This window comes from Felis catus, chromosome A1, assembly GCF_018350175.1.
Source record: "Felis catus isolate Fca126 chromosome A1, F.catus_Fca126_mat1.0, whole genome shotgun sequence".
In the NCBI taxonomy this organism is placed as follows: domain Eukaryota; kingdom Metazoa; phylum Chordata; class Mammalia; order Carnivora; family Felidae; genus Felis; species Felis catus.
The window spans coordinates 161,178,927-161,194,897 of NC_058368.1; positions in this window are offsets into that span (position 1 = coordinate 161,178,927).

Below are 15,971 nucleotides of genomic sequence, written 5' to 3' on the forward strand. Positions count from 1 at the left end.
ATATTAAATATATTAAAATATATTTTTGCTAATGTTCCTCTGTTTTTCCTTTAAATTACTACTTCTCCTTTATCCTTTGAGGTAAGACCTAAGTAGATGATACAGAAATTAGAGAGTGTAAGATAGAGCTATTATACCTTACAAAGCAAACGCATATATGTTTTTTAAAGTGCATTGATATGTGCATTTATTTTCCTTTCTCCACCCAAATTTTCTTGTTTTTTTTATGATTGATAAATCCTTTAGAGAGATTTTTCTCAGAATGATGCATTTATTTTCCTTTCTCCACCCCAATTTTTAATTTATTATTTTATGATTGAAAAATTCTCCAGAGAGATTATTCTCAGAATTATGCATTGAGGGATGTTCTACATATTGGAAAAGGACCTTAAATCAAAATTAAGCGTGTAAATAAAAGTCTGAACTTGAATTGGATCTCAGCAATTCCACTTCAAGTCCTTTATTTAATCAACTGGTCCAATGACTTATGAGAAACTGTAAAAGAAAAATAATGAAAGAAAAAGATACAGTATTATAAAAATAAGTTATTCTGCAATTTCTATGACAGAACTTTCTTGCCTTAACATTACTTCATAACATCCAAAGTTAACTCTATCTTGTTAGCAGATATATCTTGCTGGACTATGAGTAGAAATGTGCATATTCCTGTCTATACTGGAGTCTGGCTAAAATAATGATTCAGTAGATAGTCACAGAGGAATTAACTTTCAAAAGAGCTTGTTTTCATGGTTTAATTCTTAAATAATATTAGTGTTATATGTGACTTGATTGTAAAATTACTTGAAGTGAATTGTGTAAATTGCTTGAAATAATTGTGTCTACTGATATGCCTCCTGAGAAAATTGAAAATACCCTCAGTTGGTATTGAAGTGTACTTTTTTCCAGAAGTATATTTACTCTTTCTAATATCCTAAAAGAAAATGAAATGACACGATTTTCACTAAGTGCTACATCTAAGAAATGATATGAGATGTAAAAGACAACACAAGTTATTTGAAAACATCCTTAGGAAACTTATTTTAAGATTGCCATACTGCTGAAGATTACTAAGTACACTGAAACAAAGTAAAAAACAAAAACAAACAAACAAAACACTAATATAACCTTGGCCGTACATAGTCACAACTGCAATCCTTGTGGACAGAGCAGCAGAGTATTGTTCGGTAATCCCCAAATATAATAAAAGAACAAATGATTAAAATTAACCTGTATAAGGTTTTAAGAAATAAAACACAATTTCATTTAGGACTGGGGGCACACTTACCGTATGACAAATGTAATCAATCCCTGGATCTTTTTTGACTCAGAAGTACACCAATCTTTCCAAGTTGATATGCTTTATTTAGACATAGAGAGGAACCACTCTGATTAAATGGGATTGAATTTGATTAAACTTTTAACCTCTTCTGAATTAATTAAAAAGCACATTGTAACTATATGATTATACAATTTACCAAAGGATGTTACCCAAAATAATCCCATTTACACTCACTATACACTTTTCTAAAACATTTGTTTATAACCTGAATTTAAGCTTAATACATAGGGCTATTATTTTTAAAATAAAAATAACTACTTTATTTCTGATTATATAAATAATATATGCTCATGATAAAGCAAAATAAAATTTAGGTTGTATAGAAAAGCTTAAGACAAAACGTGATAATTATGTGAAAAACAAGAAAAACCTCACTGCTTCAAATCCATTACCAATGACATTTTATGGCCCTACTCTTTCATGTATTTATAATTTATTATGTATGTATATAAATGCATTACTATCGAAGTTGGTTCATATAATTTAAATTTGTTTTTGGTTGTGGGCAGAAAAAAAAATGGCCTTGATGATTCTTGCCCCCTTCTTACCCCCTGGTATACACATCTTCTATAATTTCCTCTTCTCCTTTAGTGTGAGCAGGACCATTAAATATGATGGGATATCACTTCTGTGATTAGGGTACTAATTAGCTGACTTTGGGGGAAGCAAAAGAGAGAATTTGGGTGGGGCTAAGCCAATAAAGCACACTTTTTAAAGGAAAGTGAAACATCAGAGAGATGCTGTCCTGTTGGCCCCAAGGAAAAGTCAAACTGCCACCATATTATGAGTAGACTATTGGGACGCATGGCAAGGAAATATGGGGAACAGCGAGGACCTGAGAGACCCCCCAGCATACAGCCAGAAAAAAAACGGAGCGATTTCAGTCCTACAACCATAAGGAACTGAATTCTGTCAATTACCATGACACAGCCTTCTGAAAGGACCAACCCCTAGCACCAGAAGGCATCACAGCAGCAAACAAAACCTTAATTGCAGCAGAGGACCAAACTAACTCTTACTCAAACTACTGAATTAGAGAATCTGTGAGATAATCAAACTGCGGTATTTTAGGCCATTAGGTTTACAGTGATTTGTTATGTAGCAACAGAATATTAATACAGATAGGTAATACAGAATATATATACAACAGATTTTGACATGAAGTTAATTTTTTATTCTTACTTACATTGCTCCTCACTAATTTCACTGGTTACAGGTTCAATCTGCCCCAAATATCTACAAAATATATAATCATTTAAACATCTACACTTCAGTCATTTAGTAGAAATGTATCATTATTTTACAAAAACAGTTCACTTTTTTTAAGTGAAAACTGTTTTCACACTTAAAACATCATTACTGCAACCCTTTTGAGAAAATATACGACAGCTCTAACTCATTTCTTTGGTTGCCATGTATTCCATAGTATGGCATATGATATTCTATTATTCCCTTGTTCAGATTGTTTCTCGCTCGTTTGCACTAGAAACCATGCTGTGATAAATATGTCTGTTCTTGCAATGTTACATATTGGTAGCTTAATCTGCATAGGACAGAACTTCATGAGTATGATTTCTGGGTCAGCAAGCATATGCATCTTTTGATTTAATAAATAATGTCTGATAATGTTCCAAAATATCTGTACCTATTCATGTTTCCAACCACACTGTATTAGAGCATGACAGCTGTATTTTCACACTTAAATTTTAGAAATTCTGAGAAGTGAAAAAGGGAGGTCTTACAATACAATGGATTTCCTTATTATGGTTATGTAAAATTATTATATTATTATTTATCATTTATATTTGTTTTTTGAATGCCTATCTTTTTTACTGTGTTTTGTTTCCATCAAATATCTTTTGAGTTTTTGTTTCATTAATTTCAACAATTGTACATTATAAACTATTTAACTGACTGAGAGTTGCAATATTTGTACCATGAACTTATGTTTTACTTTGTTTAATGGTATAATTTCTATTAAAATATTTTTCATAGGTTCAGTTCTTTAAATTTTTTAATTTTTGCATAGATAAAATTTCTTTCTAAGAGTTTCTTCTGTTTTTTAACTTAAGTCTTTAATCCATCAAACTATTTTTGAATATGTCTGACTTAATGGTCAAACTATATTTTCTTCCAGAAGACTAAAACTTCATTTCTCCACTAACCTGAAATACCATATAGACATGCATTGTTTAGTAACACTGCTAAAAATCTCTCATCACTGCAGAATAATCTCTCATCAAAAATATAAACAGATTAAAAACCAGTCTTTTTACATGTAATAAAATTGTAAATTGTCGACAATAATTGAAAATAGTTACACAATAAATACGGGAGACTTTCTTAAAATAACTCATTAAAACTTACGATCACCATAATTAAAATATTATATGTCAATAGGTTCTCAGTAAGATAGAGAGCATTACTGTTTATCACATTTATTTTCTTGAATAATTCTACCTTTGATTATTATATTCACATGTTGTTAACTCTGTGACAAATCTAAGGTCAATAACATGGAAATTAATTGGACTAATTTTCTGTGGAGCAGGAATCACTAGACAGTGAACTAGAAATGACAAGATATTTATGGCAAAATTGTTAGCTACTCTCCCAAATCCAGGAGTTTCTCTTCTTTGTGGAAAAAGTGAAAAGGCTCCAAAAGATCAAAGTCTCCATTGATCTTACTTATGGCCATGTGACTGCTAGCCAGTGGAATGTGAGCAAAACTAACTCTGCGCCTGCTCTAGGCCATACAACACTTCCTATGGAAGTGATCTTCTTCCATGATCTTTTGCCTTTCTCAGTAGCTGGACCGTAGTGAGCACAACCCAGAAAGCCAGTGTTAATCATCATGCATGATTACTGAAGGAGGACCACCCTGCCAACCTGTTACCTGCCCAGTATTGTTACATGAATTAGGAATAAACCTCTATTTCTTAAAAATCATTTTATTTATTTATGTGTTTGTTTGCCTTTTGTTTTATTTCTATTTTTTGTTCTGCAACCTAGCCTGCTTTTAACAGGTACCAATTACATGTTAATCAATATCCTAAGGAGTTTTAGATACATAATTTAATTTAAAACACTTAGAAATACTCCAAAGGAGATATAATAATATTCTGAGAATTACAAAATGTGCATTTTCAATTCCTCTTGTATTACTTTCTCATTACTATGTTATTATTTTATTAAAACATTTAATGATTAAAATATAAAGGAGCTGGTAGACACTACTCTTAAGAAGGGATATAACAAAAATCATTAGAATGTCTCAAACGAATACATTTAAGAATATGATCTGGAGGAGAATAAAACAACAAGGAAGTTGAACTTGTAAGAGACCTCTCCTTAGCTAAAAAGATGCTGTGTTCATCTGGGTAGGCTAAGTTATCACAAACAATGCCTTAAAAATGTACAACATCTCCAATAAAATAGAAGATAATTATCTACTTTCATAACAATACAAAAGAAGTGTTATAAATCATGAGTAGTTCTTTTCCATCAGGTAATTTACAGACTCATGTTCTTTTCAGCTGGGGTTCCACCATATCCTGGGTCCTGTAATTACCTGCACCAAGTTGGAAAAGTGCAAAAAGAAACTCATATGGGAGGTTTTTGAAATAAATTTTAATGCTTTGGGGAGGTCTAACTGTTACAGCAGTAACCCTATTTTTTTTTGAAGTTTATTTCTTTATTTTGAGAGAGAGAGAGAGAGAGAGCAGGGGAGGGGGAGAGAGAGAATCCCAAGCAGGCTCCACACCTCAGTGCAGAGCCTGATGCAAGGTCTGAACCCATGAACTGAGATATTGTGACCTGAGAAGTCAATAGTCAGACACTTAACTGACTAACCCACTGAGGTGCCCTGGCAGCAACCTTACCTTAATACAAGTGATGACTTCCTCTTCTCCTCTTTTCTTCTTCTTCTTCTTCTTCTTCTTCTTCTTCTTCTTCTTCTTCTTCTTCTTCTCCTTCTCCTTCTCCTTCTCCTTCTCCTTTGCTAAATAGTATAATTTATCTATTCTACCAGAGGGTTTACATAAATAACTTCAATTGACATTGTATTCCCAAAAATCTCAAATACTCACACCTAACTATAAAAAAAAAAACAGTTAAAAAATATTGGCTAGCTATGTGTCCAAAAGAAGTAGAGGCAGATTTGCCATGATGCTTTATCTGCTTTATTTAGTATAAAAGTCAGAGCCAGAGTTAACCATTACCCAGTCTGTGCAAACTAGGCTAAACTACCAAGCTTATGGCTTGAGGAAAGGACAGTTTTTACCATTACTATTTTATTAGAATATTAAATATTTCACATGAATATAGATGAGAATATTTGGACAAATGTATTCTATTCTCTTTTATTTTTCTTTTGAATACTGTTTTCATCTGTTGTTGTGAATGTATTTCTTTCCCATCAATCATTTGGGAGTTCTACTACCATCTTCTTTAGCTTCCAGATAATAAACTAAAATACATTTGCTCCATATAGACATACCTACAAGTAGAGACCATATATCTGCAATATAAGTTATCAGTTGACATTAAGTATCACACAATGTTGTGCTAAGATAAGTAAAAACTGCTATGCAGGACTCAATATATTCTCACACACACACCAGCCCCCCCCACCCGACATATACAAATGGCAACCAAAATGTCAATCTCCTCTAACACTAATTTGTTTTATGGTTTTAAATATGAATACCAATAGTCTGGGTGGCTCAGTCAGTTAAGCATTTGACTCTCAGTTTCAGCTTGGGTCACGATCTTGCAGTTTGTGGGTTCAAGTCCCACATCGGGCTCTGTGCTAGCAGCGCAGAACCTGCTTGGAATTCTCTCTTTATCTCTTCCTCCCTCTCCCTCCCCTCTCCCTCTTTCTCTGTCTCTCCCCACTTGTGCTGTCTCTCTCTCTTAAAATAAATAAACTTTAATAAATAAATAAATAAATAAATAAAGGGCTGTGCTTCAACTTAATCATTAAAGGTTACTGATATTTTCATACACCTAAATTACAGAGGGTTAAATAAGTTTCCCAAAGTAGAGAGTCAACAGAAGACTGCTGAATGATAGTGAAAAATTGCTGCATTTTTCTATTAGAATAGAAATAATGTTTAAAAATGCATTTTTTTGAAATTAGAGTTACATGATTTATAAAGTTCTAAAGAGTATTATCCTTTAAGGCCTCCTCTCACACATTTTATAAAAGATAGCACATAATTTTTGAATGACAAATCAAATAAAACTTTATGCTTGACTATACCTAGTACTCCACCTTTCGAAACATGATAATGCACATATGCACTAAGGAGCAATATTGAGAATTATAGATCTAATGGCCATAGAGGGTCCAAGAGAAATTATTTTATTTATGTAGTTTTTTTAAAGTTTATTATTTATTTGAGAGAGGCAGAGACAGCACAAGTGCAGGAGAGGCTGAGAGAGAGACAGAGTGAGAGAGAGAGAGAGAGAGAGAGAGAGAGAGAGAGAGAGAGAGAATCCCATGCAAGCTCCACGCTGCCAGCACAGAGTCGGACGAGGGGCTCAAACTCAGGAAATTACAAAATAAAACCTGAGCCAAAACCAAGAGTCAAATGTTAAACTGACTGAGCCAACCCGGCATCCCTAAGAGAAATTATTTTAAATGTTTACTTTGAAGAAGTAGAAAAATCTTTGTATTTGTCCCCCCAAAACAATCAAATGCTACATGGTACCCAGCCATCTCTGGCCGGAGCATTCTTAGCAGGGAAATATGGCACTGAAAACAATCAATGAATGTTATGTCCTACTTAATAGACCTTCCTTCAAGACTAATTGCAAACACACAAGAGTTCAATGTTCCGAAACACATAGCTATCTGACATCAGTACATAAACTGGAAAAAAATCTTCTCTCCTTACTTAGCAATTGAATATTGTTAAGAAGTGCACTCCTCTAGACATTTTTTACCACAGTATTTTTGTCCCCTTATTTTTAGAAGCTAAAAATATGCAGTATTTTTATTGTAGTTTTTTTTTTAAGTTTGAAGCAACTGTGAAAATTAGAATTACAGTAGGAAAAGACACAGGAGGTGATCTAAGCATGTAAACTCTTCTCTTTACCCTAATTTTCCTAAGTGTAGCCAACTGGAAAGATATATCAGCCTCACCTAGAAATTCAAGAGATGCTTATGAGAGAGTTAATGAAGGAATATGTTCTTTTGCCTGAAATCTCTATATCCACTTCCTTATTCTAAGGATGCTTATTGACTTCTACTCCAATTAATGTGCTTGAAGGGGGCACCTGGCTAGCTCGGTCAGTAGAACCGAAAGGAAGCAAATTAATGTGCTTGTTAAGATAGACATCAGAAATGGCAAAGTTATTAACCATCTTCCTGTTATCAGAGGAAGACCAATGAAGGTTTCAACTGCCTACCAAACCCTGAAATCTCCAGCTGAACTGAAGAGTAGGTTCTCTTTAAGACCATTCTTCTTCTTCCCATGTAAGGAGAAGAGCAACTTTCTATTGACCTTGAGAAGGACCAAATAATATTCCACTGGCCCCTGCCGAGGGGATGAGAGCGAGCATGACTTACCAGAGAAAATCAAATTGTGACAGAAATATTTGCTGTGGAGAGCCCATACTAGCTAACAATAACAGGAAGTATATATTATGATATATAAATATGAGCAGGCAACTTGAACAAATTAAAATCAACAAATAAAAGGAATCAGCAACTGAAAAAGAGAGACCTAGGAAAATAGAGTAAATGCATTTCAGTAAAGGCAAAACAAATAGAAAAATTATAAAAACAGAGTTTTGTAAAAGTATTAATTATACTTTCATATGAATATTAAAATAAAGCACTTCAATGATAATATTTACACTTTCAACAACATAAAATAAAATTACAACAAAAAATATTTGAGATAGAAAACTCTCTAGCAAGAGAAACATAGCTCTGAAAGTAAAAAACAATGGTAGAGGATGTGACTAGTAAAATAAATTAGTGCAATACGAGATAGGTTAGGTAATACAAACGGAAGCAAGGGGGAAAAAGGTGTGATTTAGGAAGAAAGAGAGAAAAGAGAGATGGCAGAAATAAAAAGATAAGTCAAATAAATCTAGAATGTCCAATATTTCAGTGTGTCAAACAGCATTCTATATATTGACAAGAATAGAAGCCTACTCTGTCTAATCAATCAAAAGTGAAATTTATATGAAATGTAACGTTCTTACATGAGGAGAGCTTTTTTTAAACATTTTTTTTATTATTAAGAGACAGAGCGTGAACAGGGGAGGGGCAGAGAGAGAGGGAGACAGAATCAGAAGCAGGCTCCAGGCTCTCAGATGTCAGCACAGATCCTGTTGTGGGGCTCAAACTCACAAACTGCAAGATCATGACCTGAGCTGAAATCGGAGGCTTAACTGACTGAGCCACCCAGGCACCCTGATGAGAGAGTTTTGCTTTGTTCCTGCACCTAGAACTGTATCTGAGACAAGGGAGATTTCAGTAAATATTTCTTGCATGGATGGATGGATGAATAGATAAGGGAAATATGGATAATGGATAAACAAATGTATGGCATTTTCAAGAAGAAAATTTTACATGCTCTGATTTTACTCTTTGGAAAGCAAATATTTCCAGAATTTTCCTTGCCAGCTTTGCTAAAGAATGACAAGATCTTATTCCCTGAATGAAATAATATTCAATAATACTACAATAACACTTTTGTTTTCAATCTGGAGATAAAGACCTATTTCTGAGTGCTGACAAATGGTTTATTTCACTTATATGATAAAATTTATTTTAGAAGAATTGCAATTACAATGTAAGTCGTTTTGTTTATTCTGATGGTAAATATTTAATATACATCCTCCTGAAAACAAGAGAGCAACTAGAGTTACTTACTAATATGTTCTTAAGAGCACTAATACATCTTTAAATAATAGTCCTCAGGCATGCACAGAATAGCTTAAACAACAAAACACAAATGGGAAGAAAAAAAGACTCAGGAAGTAGATTTGTAATGAGATGTTATAACTTTTACCTCAAGGTCACCAGTTTATATGTAAGCTAAGTCATCAGTCATTGATATATTTACTAATTTGTGGAAATAAGATGAAGAAATTCTCTCAAAAGGCAGTTTTAGTAAAAATCAGGATGAATTATGGCTCATATGACAGAGTTTTATAGTTATGATTATTCAAATGATAATTATGATCATTCAAATGATAAAGGATAAAGAATTTGCACCACAAATATATTTATGTGAAACTCTATCCTATTCATTAACAGGTCTTCACATTTAAATATTGCAAGTTATCAATTTCCCCTTAAATGTACTTTAATAATCCAAAGAATGAAAAAAATTAAGAGACAGTATTAGAAGTCACTCTTATGTTTAACTATAAAATTATAGTTTAAATGATTAGTATATTGGTAACAGAGACATGAAATAATAGGAATATACCTAAAGTAGCTAGTAGAGAAAATATGAGTCATCGGTAAATTCTTTTACCTTACACATGAAGAAAATGACTTCCACGAAATCTAAATCTTTGCTCATCATAATGCCCAATAGTGGCCAGTAGCTGAAATTTCAGGCTTAGAATCCATGTCTCATGAATTCTCATCCACTGTCTTTTACAACCTATAGACTTGTCCAATCACTATGCTATACACTGAACCTAATGTAACATTGAGTATCAACTAAAATTTAATTAAAAAAACCCTCAGTCTTTTGAATGGCATTAAAAATTGCATGAGTGTACCTTAATTAATTTGATTAGTCTTTTATGGACATTCAGAAAAGTTCTTACATATATGTGACCAAGAGTAGCTATAGGATAAATTCTTAGAGATTAAATTACTGGAATAAAAAAATCTGTACATATTTAATTTGAATTAATATGTCAAAATATATATATATATATATATATATATATATATATATATAATCAGCAGTACACAAGAATGCCTATTTCCCTTTATACTTTGCTAACACTTTCTGATCTTCGGTAAAATGATAAATAAAACTGGTGTCTACCTAAAAAAAAATGAAAAAAAAGTTTCCTTTACTTGAATTTTTTTGACCCAAAGCATTTTCTTACTACTTTTTTTTTTTTGAGATTAAAAAAAAGGTCTCCTATTGGTTCTTAGTGCCCTTGATGTTTATAAGGTTGAAGTTATGTCCTTCCAACAGCATGGAACCTTTTTCAGACATTTTGTGTAGACTGTAATATACAGTTCTGGAGTATAACCTAGTATGTCTTTAAAAATACAGAGGCATTTATAAAGACTCCCACTATGATGTGGAAAAAAAAGCATCTCATACTAATGATGAACTCTTAGGGGGGAAAGCATTTATATCCAGATAAAAACAAACATAATCATTTTATTCTTGGCATTAACAAATGTCAGATGATTTCTTTTATTTTTTGATTATTTAATGCCCTTATAGTTCAGTGATCTTTAAACATATGTTAAGGGAAGTTGCCATAATGCTCTTTCAAAGTAATTAAAATTCAATATAAAATCCATGGTGCGTGGCACATAGTAGGCATAAAATATACTTTGTCATTAAATTATTTTTGAATCTTGTATGTGTATAAATGTATTTTATTTTAAAGTGTCTGAAATACAGAATACTATGACAGAAATCAAGCTTAAGTAAAAAAATGAAAATTATTCCCTAAAAAATTATACCCTTGCTTCGAGTCTGAGAATAGTATGAGTAATATGAATAACTGTTATGCATATATTGTATCTATTATTAAATATAGTTGAATAACATATATGACCTACTAATTATGGAAATATTTGTTATCATATTCAGCTATATTTGAATAAAATTAAATAATAAGCTGTACAAAACACAAATAAGTCTTGTTCTGCTTTTTAAGATTGTACTTCGTGCTTTCTGTGGCTATTTTTTCCATTATCATTATAATTGCATATTGTCACTTGTAGTTTAGCCAAGCTTAAACTAATATCAACAAATTTGTCTTGCTCTTTTAAGTATTGTCTTCTACACCAGAAAATAATGTAAAATATTTTACCATAAAAATTATTTTTGGGGGCACCTGGTTGGCTCAGTTGGTTGGGTGACCGACTTCGGCTCAGGTCATGATCTCACAGTTTGTGAGTTCAAGCCCTGCGTCGGGCTCTGTGCTGACAGCTTAGAGGCTAGAGCCTGCTTCAGATTCTGTGTCTCCCCTCTCTCTACCCCTCCCCTGCTCACACTCTTTGTCTGTCTCTCAGTAATAAATAAACGTTAAAAATTTTTTTTTAAAAAATTATTTTTCGCAACCATCATGTAAATATTATATGTGTTTGTAGAACATTGTGTTTCTAGAAAATGTGTTTGTAGAACATTTATCTTGTTGGGACAATGGCAGAAAGATCTGGGAAGTGTCCGATCTATGGTCATTGCTATCTAAGTAGCTGTGCTACTTTAAGACCTAAAGCTGGCCAAAATATTATAGCATCTGAAAGATTTATTTTTATACAAGCAAATCCCCTCAAAATAGGATATGGCTTGGGTTGAAAATAAGATGGCCTACAGCATCTCAGTGAACTATAGTCAGATGCACCACATGAATATTCTTTGTTTCCGTTACTTTATTCCATACTCTTTCTTTCACGTGTCCTTTTCTTCTACTCTAATTCTTTCAAATATTCTATGTCTCCAGACTCATTTCTTTGACCTCCTTGATGTCCCTTAATACAGTATCTATGTCTGTCTATTTTCCTGGTGCTAAGCTACACAAAATACATGTATATGTATATGTATATGTATATGTATATGTATATGTATATGTATATATTTATATGATATATATAAATAATCATATGCCTCCAATTGATAGACCAGTCAATCAGTACCAATACACATGCATAAAGTATAACATATATTGGGGCACCTGGGTGGTTCAGTTGGTTAAGCATCTGACTTCAGCTCAGGTCATGATCTCATGATTCATGAGTTCAAGCTCCACATCAGGCTCTGTGCTAACAGCTCAGAGCCTGGAGCCTGCTTCAGATTCCGTGTCTCTCTCTCTCTGCTCCTGCCCCACTCATTCTCTGTCTCTGTCTCTCAAAAATAAACATTAAAAAAAAAGTATAACATATATTGAATACCTACAAGTTAACATATATACACATTCATATCTCACATACATTATACATTGACATATAACATATATACTTTATATATTGGTACTGATTGATCTATTAATATTATGTATATTATATATACATACATATATGTACATACATCTACAAACACATATACATGTATCTGTAAGAAAAATGTGTATTTTTTAAAATCCAAAATAATTGAAAAGAAATTAAATTTGTTTATGTTGAGCAAACACATGGGATAACACAATTATGTCCAAATAAATTATCTAAAAACAAGACAAATGAGGATATAACTTAGAAAACAAGGATAAGCCATAAAGTTTTTTAAAAAAAAGGTAGTTTAAAAGTCTGCAAAAAAATCTTTGAGTACCGAGGTCACCATCCCCACTCCCAAATTACCAGATGTTTGCCACCACACCTCATCTTCCATGAGAAGAGAAGCTTTTATCTTGAAACTTTCAGCTAGAACTATCAATGTGGGATACTAGGTAGATAAATTTTCATGATAGGTTCAGGGTTAAGAAGAGTACAATTAATGAATGTTGCATATTAAACTGTAGGAGTCTCAGCTTATAACACTAACTGGTTCTTAAAATACACAGAGGCAAGTATTTACTTTCTATTTTCCATCCTGTCATCCTCCTTTTCTAAGAAATTTGGAGGATTCTTCCCTGGAGAAACTAAAGCACCACAGAAAAAATAAAAAGACCTTCACAGACTTTTTTTTTTTCCAGAATAGTAATGTTCCACTGTAATACACACCAATCTATAAATCACATGGGCACAGAACACATGCCAAGTTCCTAACCAATTTTAAGCACCTTTCTCTTATTTCATTTTCTAATTTTTAGTATTTAAGTTATATTTTCTATAGAATATTTACATCAGAATATTGAATTCCATTTAATCCTCCTACTTTTTCTGTTAATATTGTTAAGCTTTCGATTCTGCATCTCTTCTATCTTTCATAAAACATTATTAGCAGTATTTAATACAGTTAATATTCATTCACACTATCAATTCATTTACCTTTCTAATACTCTTCTTCATTACATCCTTCATTTTGCTTTCTCCTTTAAGAATAAACATTTTTCTGTGCGAAAAACTGCCTATATTATTTCACTTAATGCAACTTTACTGGCTTAATTCTATTTTTTATTTGTCAACACATGTTTTTATTTCAACTTCATTCTGAATAATAACTTCACCAGTACAAAATTTCTTGGTCAGCAGTTATTTTTCTTTCATTGTTTCAGAAACATGATTCCACTGTTTTAGTTAGTAAAGATGGTTATTAGTCATAATGTTAGTATCTTTTCTGACTGCTTTTATCATTTGGTTTTTGGTTTTCAGAAGTTTTACTATAATGTACATAAGTTACAACATTCTTTGTATTTATTCTTTAATTTCACTAAGCTTCTTTGAATCTGTGAGCTGGTATCTTTCATCTCTTTTAAATGCTTCCGACCTATTACCTGTTTAAATATTGTTTCTTTTTCATTTTTTCTCTTATCCAAGTGAAATTTCTATTATACAAATGCCAAAACTTTTGACTTAAACAGATGTTTTAAATTCTTTTGCCTTTACTTTTTTTTTCATTTGTTTGCTTCAGTTAGGAACTTTTCTATTGACAGTCTTCCAGTCAGTTTGTCAGTATTCTATTGTATTCAATCTGCTCTCCTATCCAAAAAGTCCTTAAATTCAAATATGGTGGTTTTCAAGACTAGAATATTCATTTGCTTGTTTATATACAGATTCCAATTCTTTGATAATATTTTCTGCTTTTTACCATTTTCTCCACATTTCTTCCTTTTTTGAGTGTATTAATTATAGTTAATTTACAATACTTGCCTACTAATGCTAATATCTTTATGTCTTAGTTCACTTTTGTTGTTTATTCTTTTTCCTAGTTAGAGGTCATATGGTCTTATCTTTTTAACACCTATTAATTTTAATTAAATGTTGGAAATTGTGAATTTTTGAAAAAAAATACAAAATAAAGATCTTCAGAATACATTAACATGCCAAAAATAGTTTCTCCATTCCTCCAATAGCTGGATACGTGGGAACACTGATAATACTAGTCCAATTATGAAACTGAGCTGCACTGAGACAGCCTATTCCTTGGGTAATAATCAGACTACTTCTTGATTTATCCTTATTTCTACAGCATTGTCTCCAGAGCTTTCATTGACAATCCTGAAACACCACATTTTCCTCAGGAACCAGAGGCATAAGGTATTTCTAATCTGCTTTTTCATAATTTTTTTTGTTCAGGTCTTTACCCTCTCTGCCCTTGCATCTACAGAATTCAGCAAATGTCTCAAGGAGGAAACTGGCTGTGTATTTAAGGCCTTTCAAATTTCTAATTTTGTCATGTCAGCCCCACCACATTTAAAAGTTCAAATGGATTTATCCAGGCCTTTTCCTTGTGAAGCCCAAATTTTCAGAGGTTAGCCCATGTGCAGAATTAACAAATTCTCCTTAGGGTAAATACATCGGAAGAATACCTGATATCTCAAACTCAAATTTTCATTTCCCTGACAATTTCACAAATTCATCCAGCTTTTCTAGTTCTTCTGAGATGAAATGTTGACTTATAATCAATTTCTCCATCCTGCTAGCGATGGAAAGACTATTGCCCAAAATTTAAATATATATGTAATCAAATCAACCAGGAATCTCTGTCTGAAATAATGTTATCTGATTTAAACAATACATTTTAATAAAGCTATAGATGGCTTTGAGCCAGACCAAAGCTATGGGAACAAAATGGAGTATACAATGAGAACTAAGTCATGTGAAGAACAATTAAAAATGTTGGATATGTTTTGCACACAAAGGAAAACATTAGGGCAAGTCATGATAACATAATAACCAAATTCAAATATTTGAACTCCTGTCATATTGAAGACAAATTATTTATTTTGGTTTTGAGAACAAATAAAACCCATAAGTAGAAATGATAGGAATAAAGATTTCATCTGAATGTGAGAAAATTATTTCAATAATGTCTCATATGGTAGCAAATTTCCAAAGATTAGATGTATTCAACAAGACATCTAAAGATAACTTGCTCTAAAGGCACCTGGGTGGCTTGGTTGGTTAAGCATCCAACTCTTGATTTTGGCTCAGGTCATGATTTCAAGGTTTGTGGGATCAAGACCTATGTCAGGCTCTGTGCTGACAGCAGGGAGCCTACTTGGGATTTTCTCTCTCCTTCTCTCTCTGCCTTTCCTCTGCTCACATACTTACACACATTCTCTCTCTCTAATCCTCTCTCAAAATAAACAAGCATTAAAGATAACCCGCTCTACATATTTCACTACCATTCATAATGTCCAACCAGATAATTTCTAAGGATCTTTTCAATTCTAGAATTTTGTCATGTATATTATGATTGACACTGTGAGACATGTCATAGGTATTTAATAAAAACATGATTTCTTGGGCTTTGACACAAATAGTATTTTGATAGTACCCACTCATCTCTTTTTTTTATGTGCT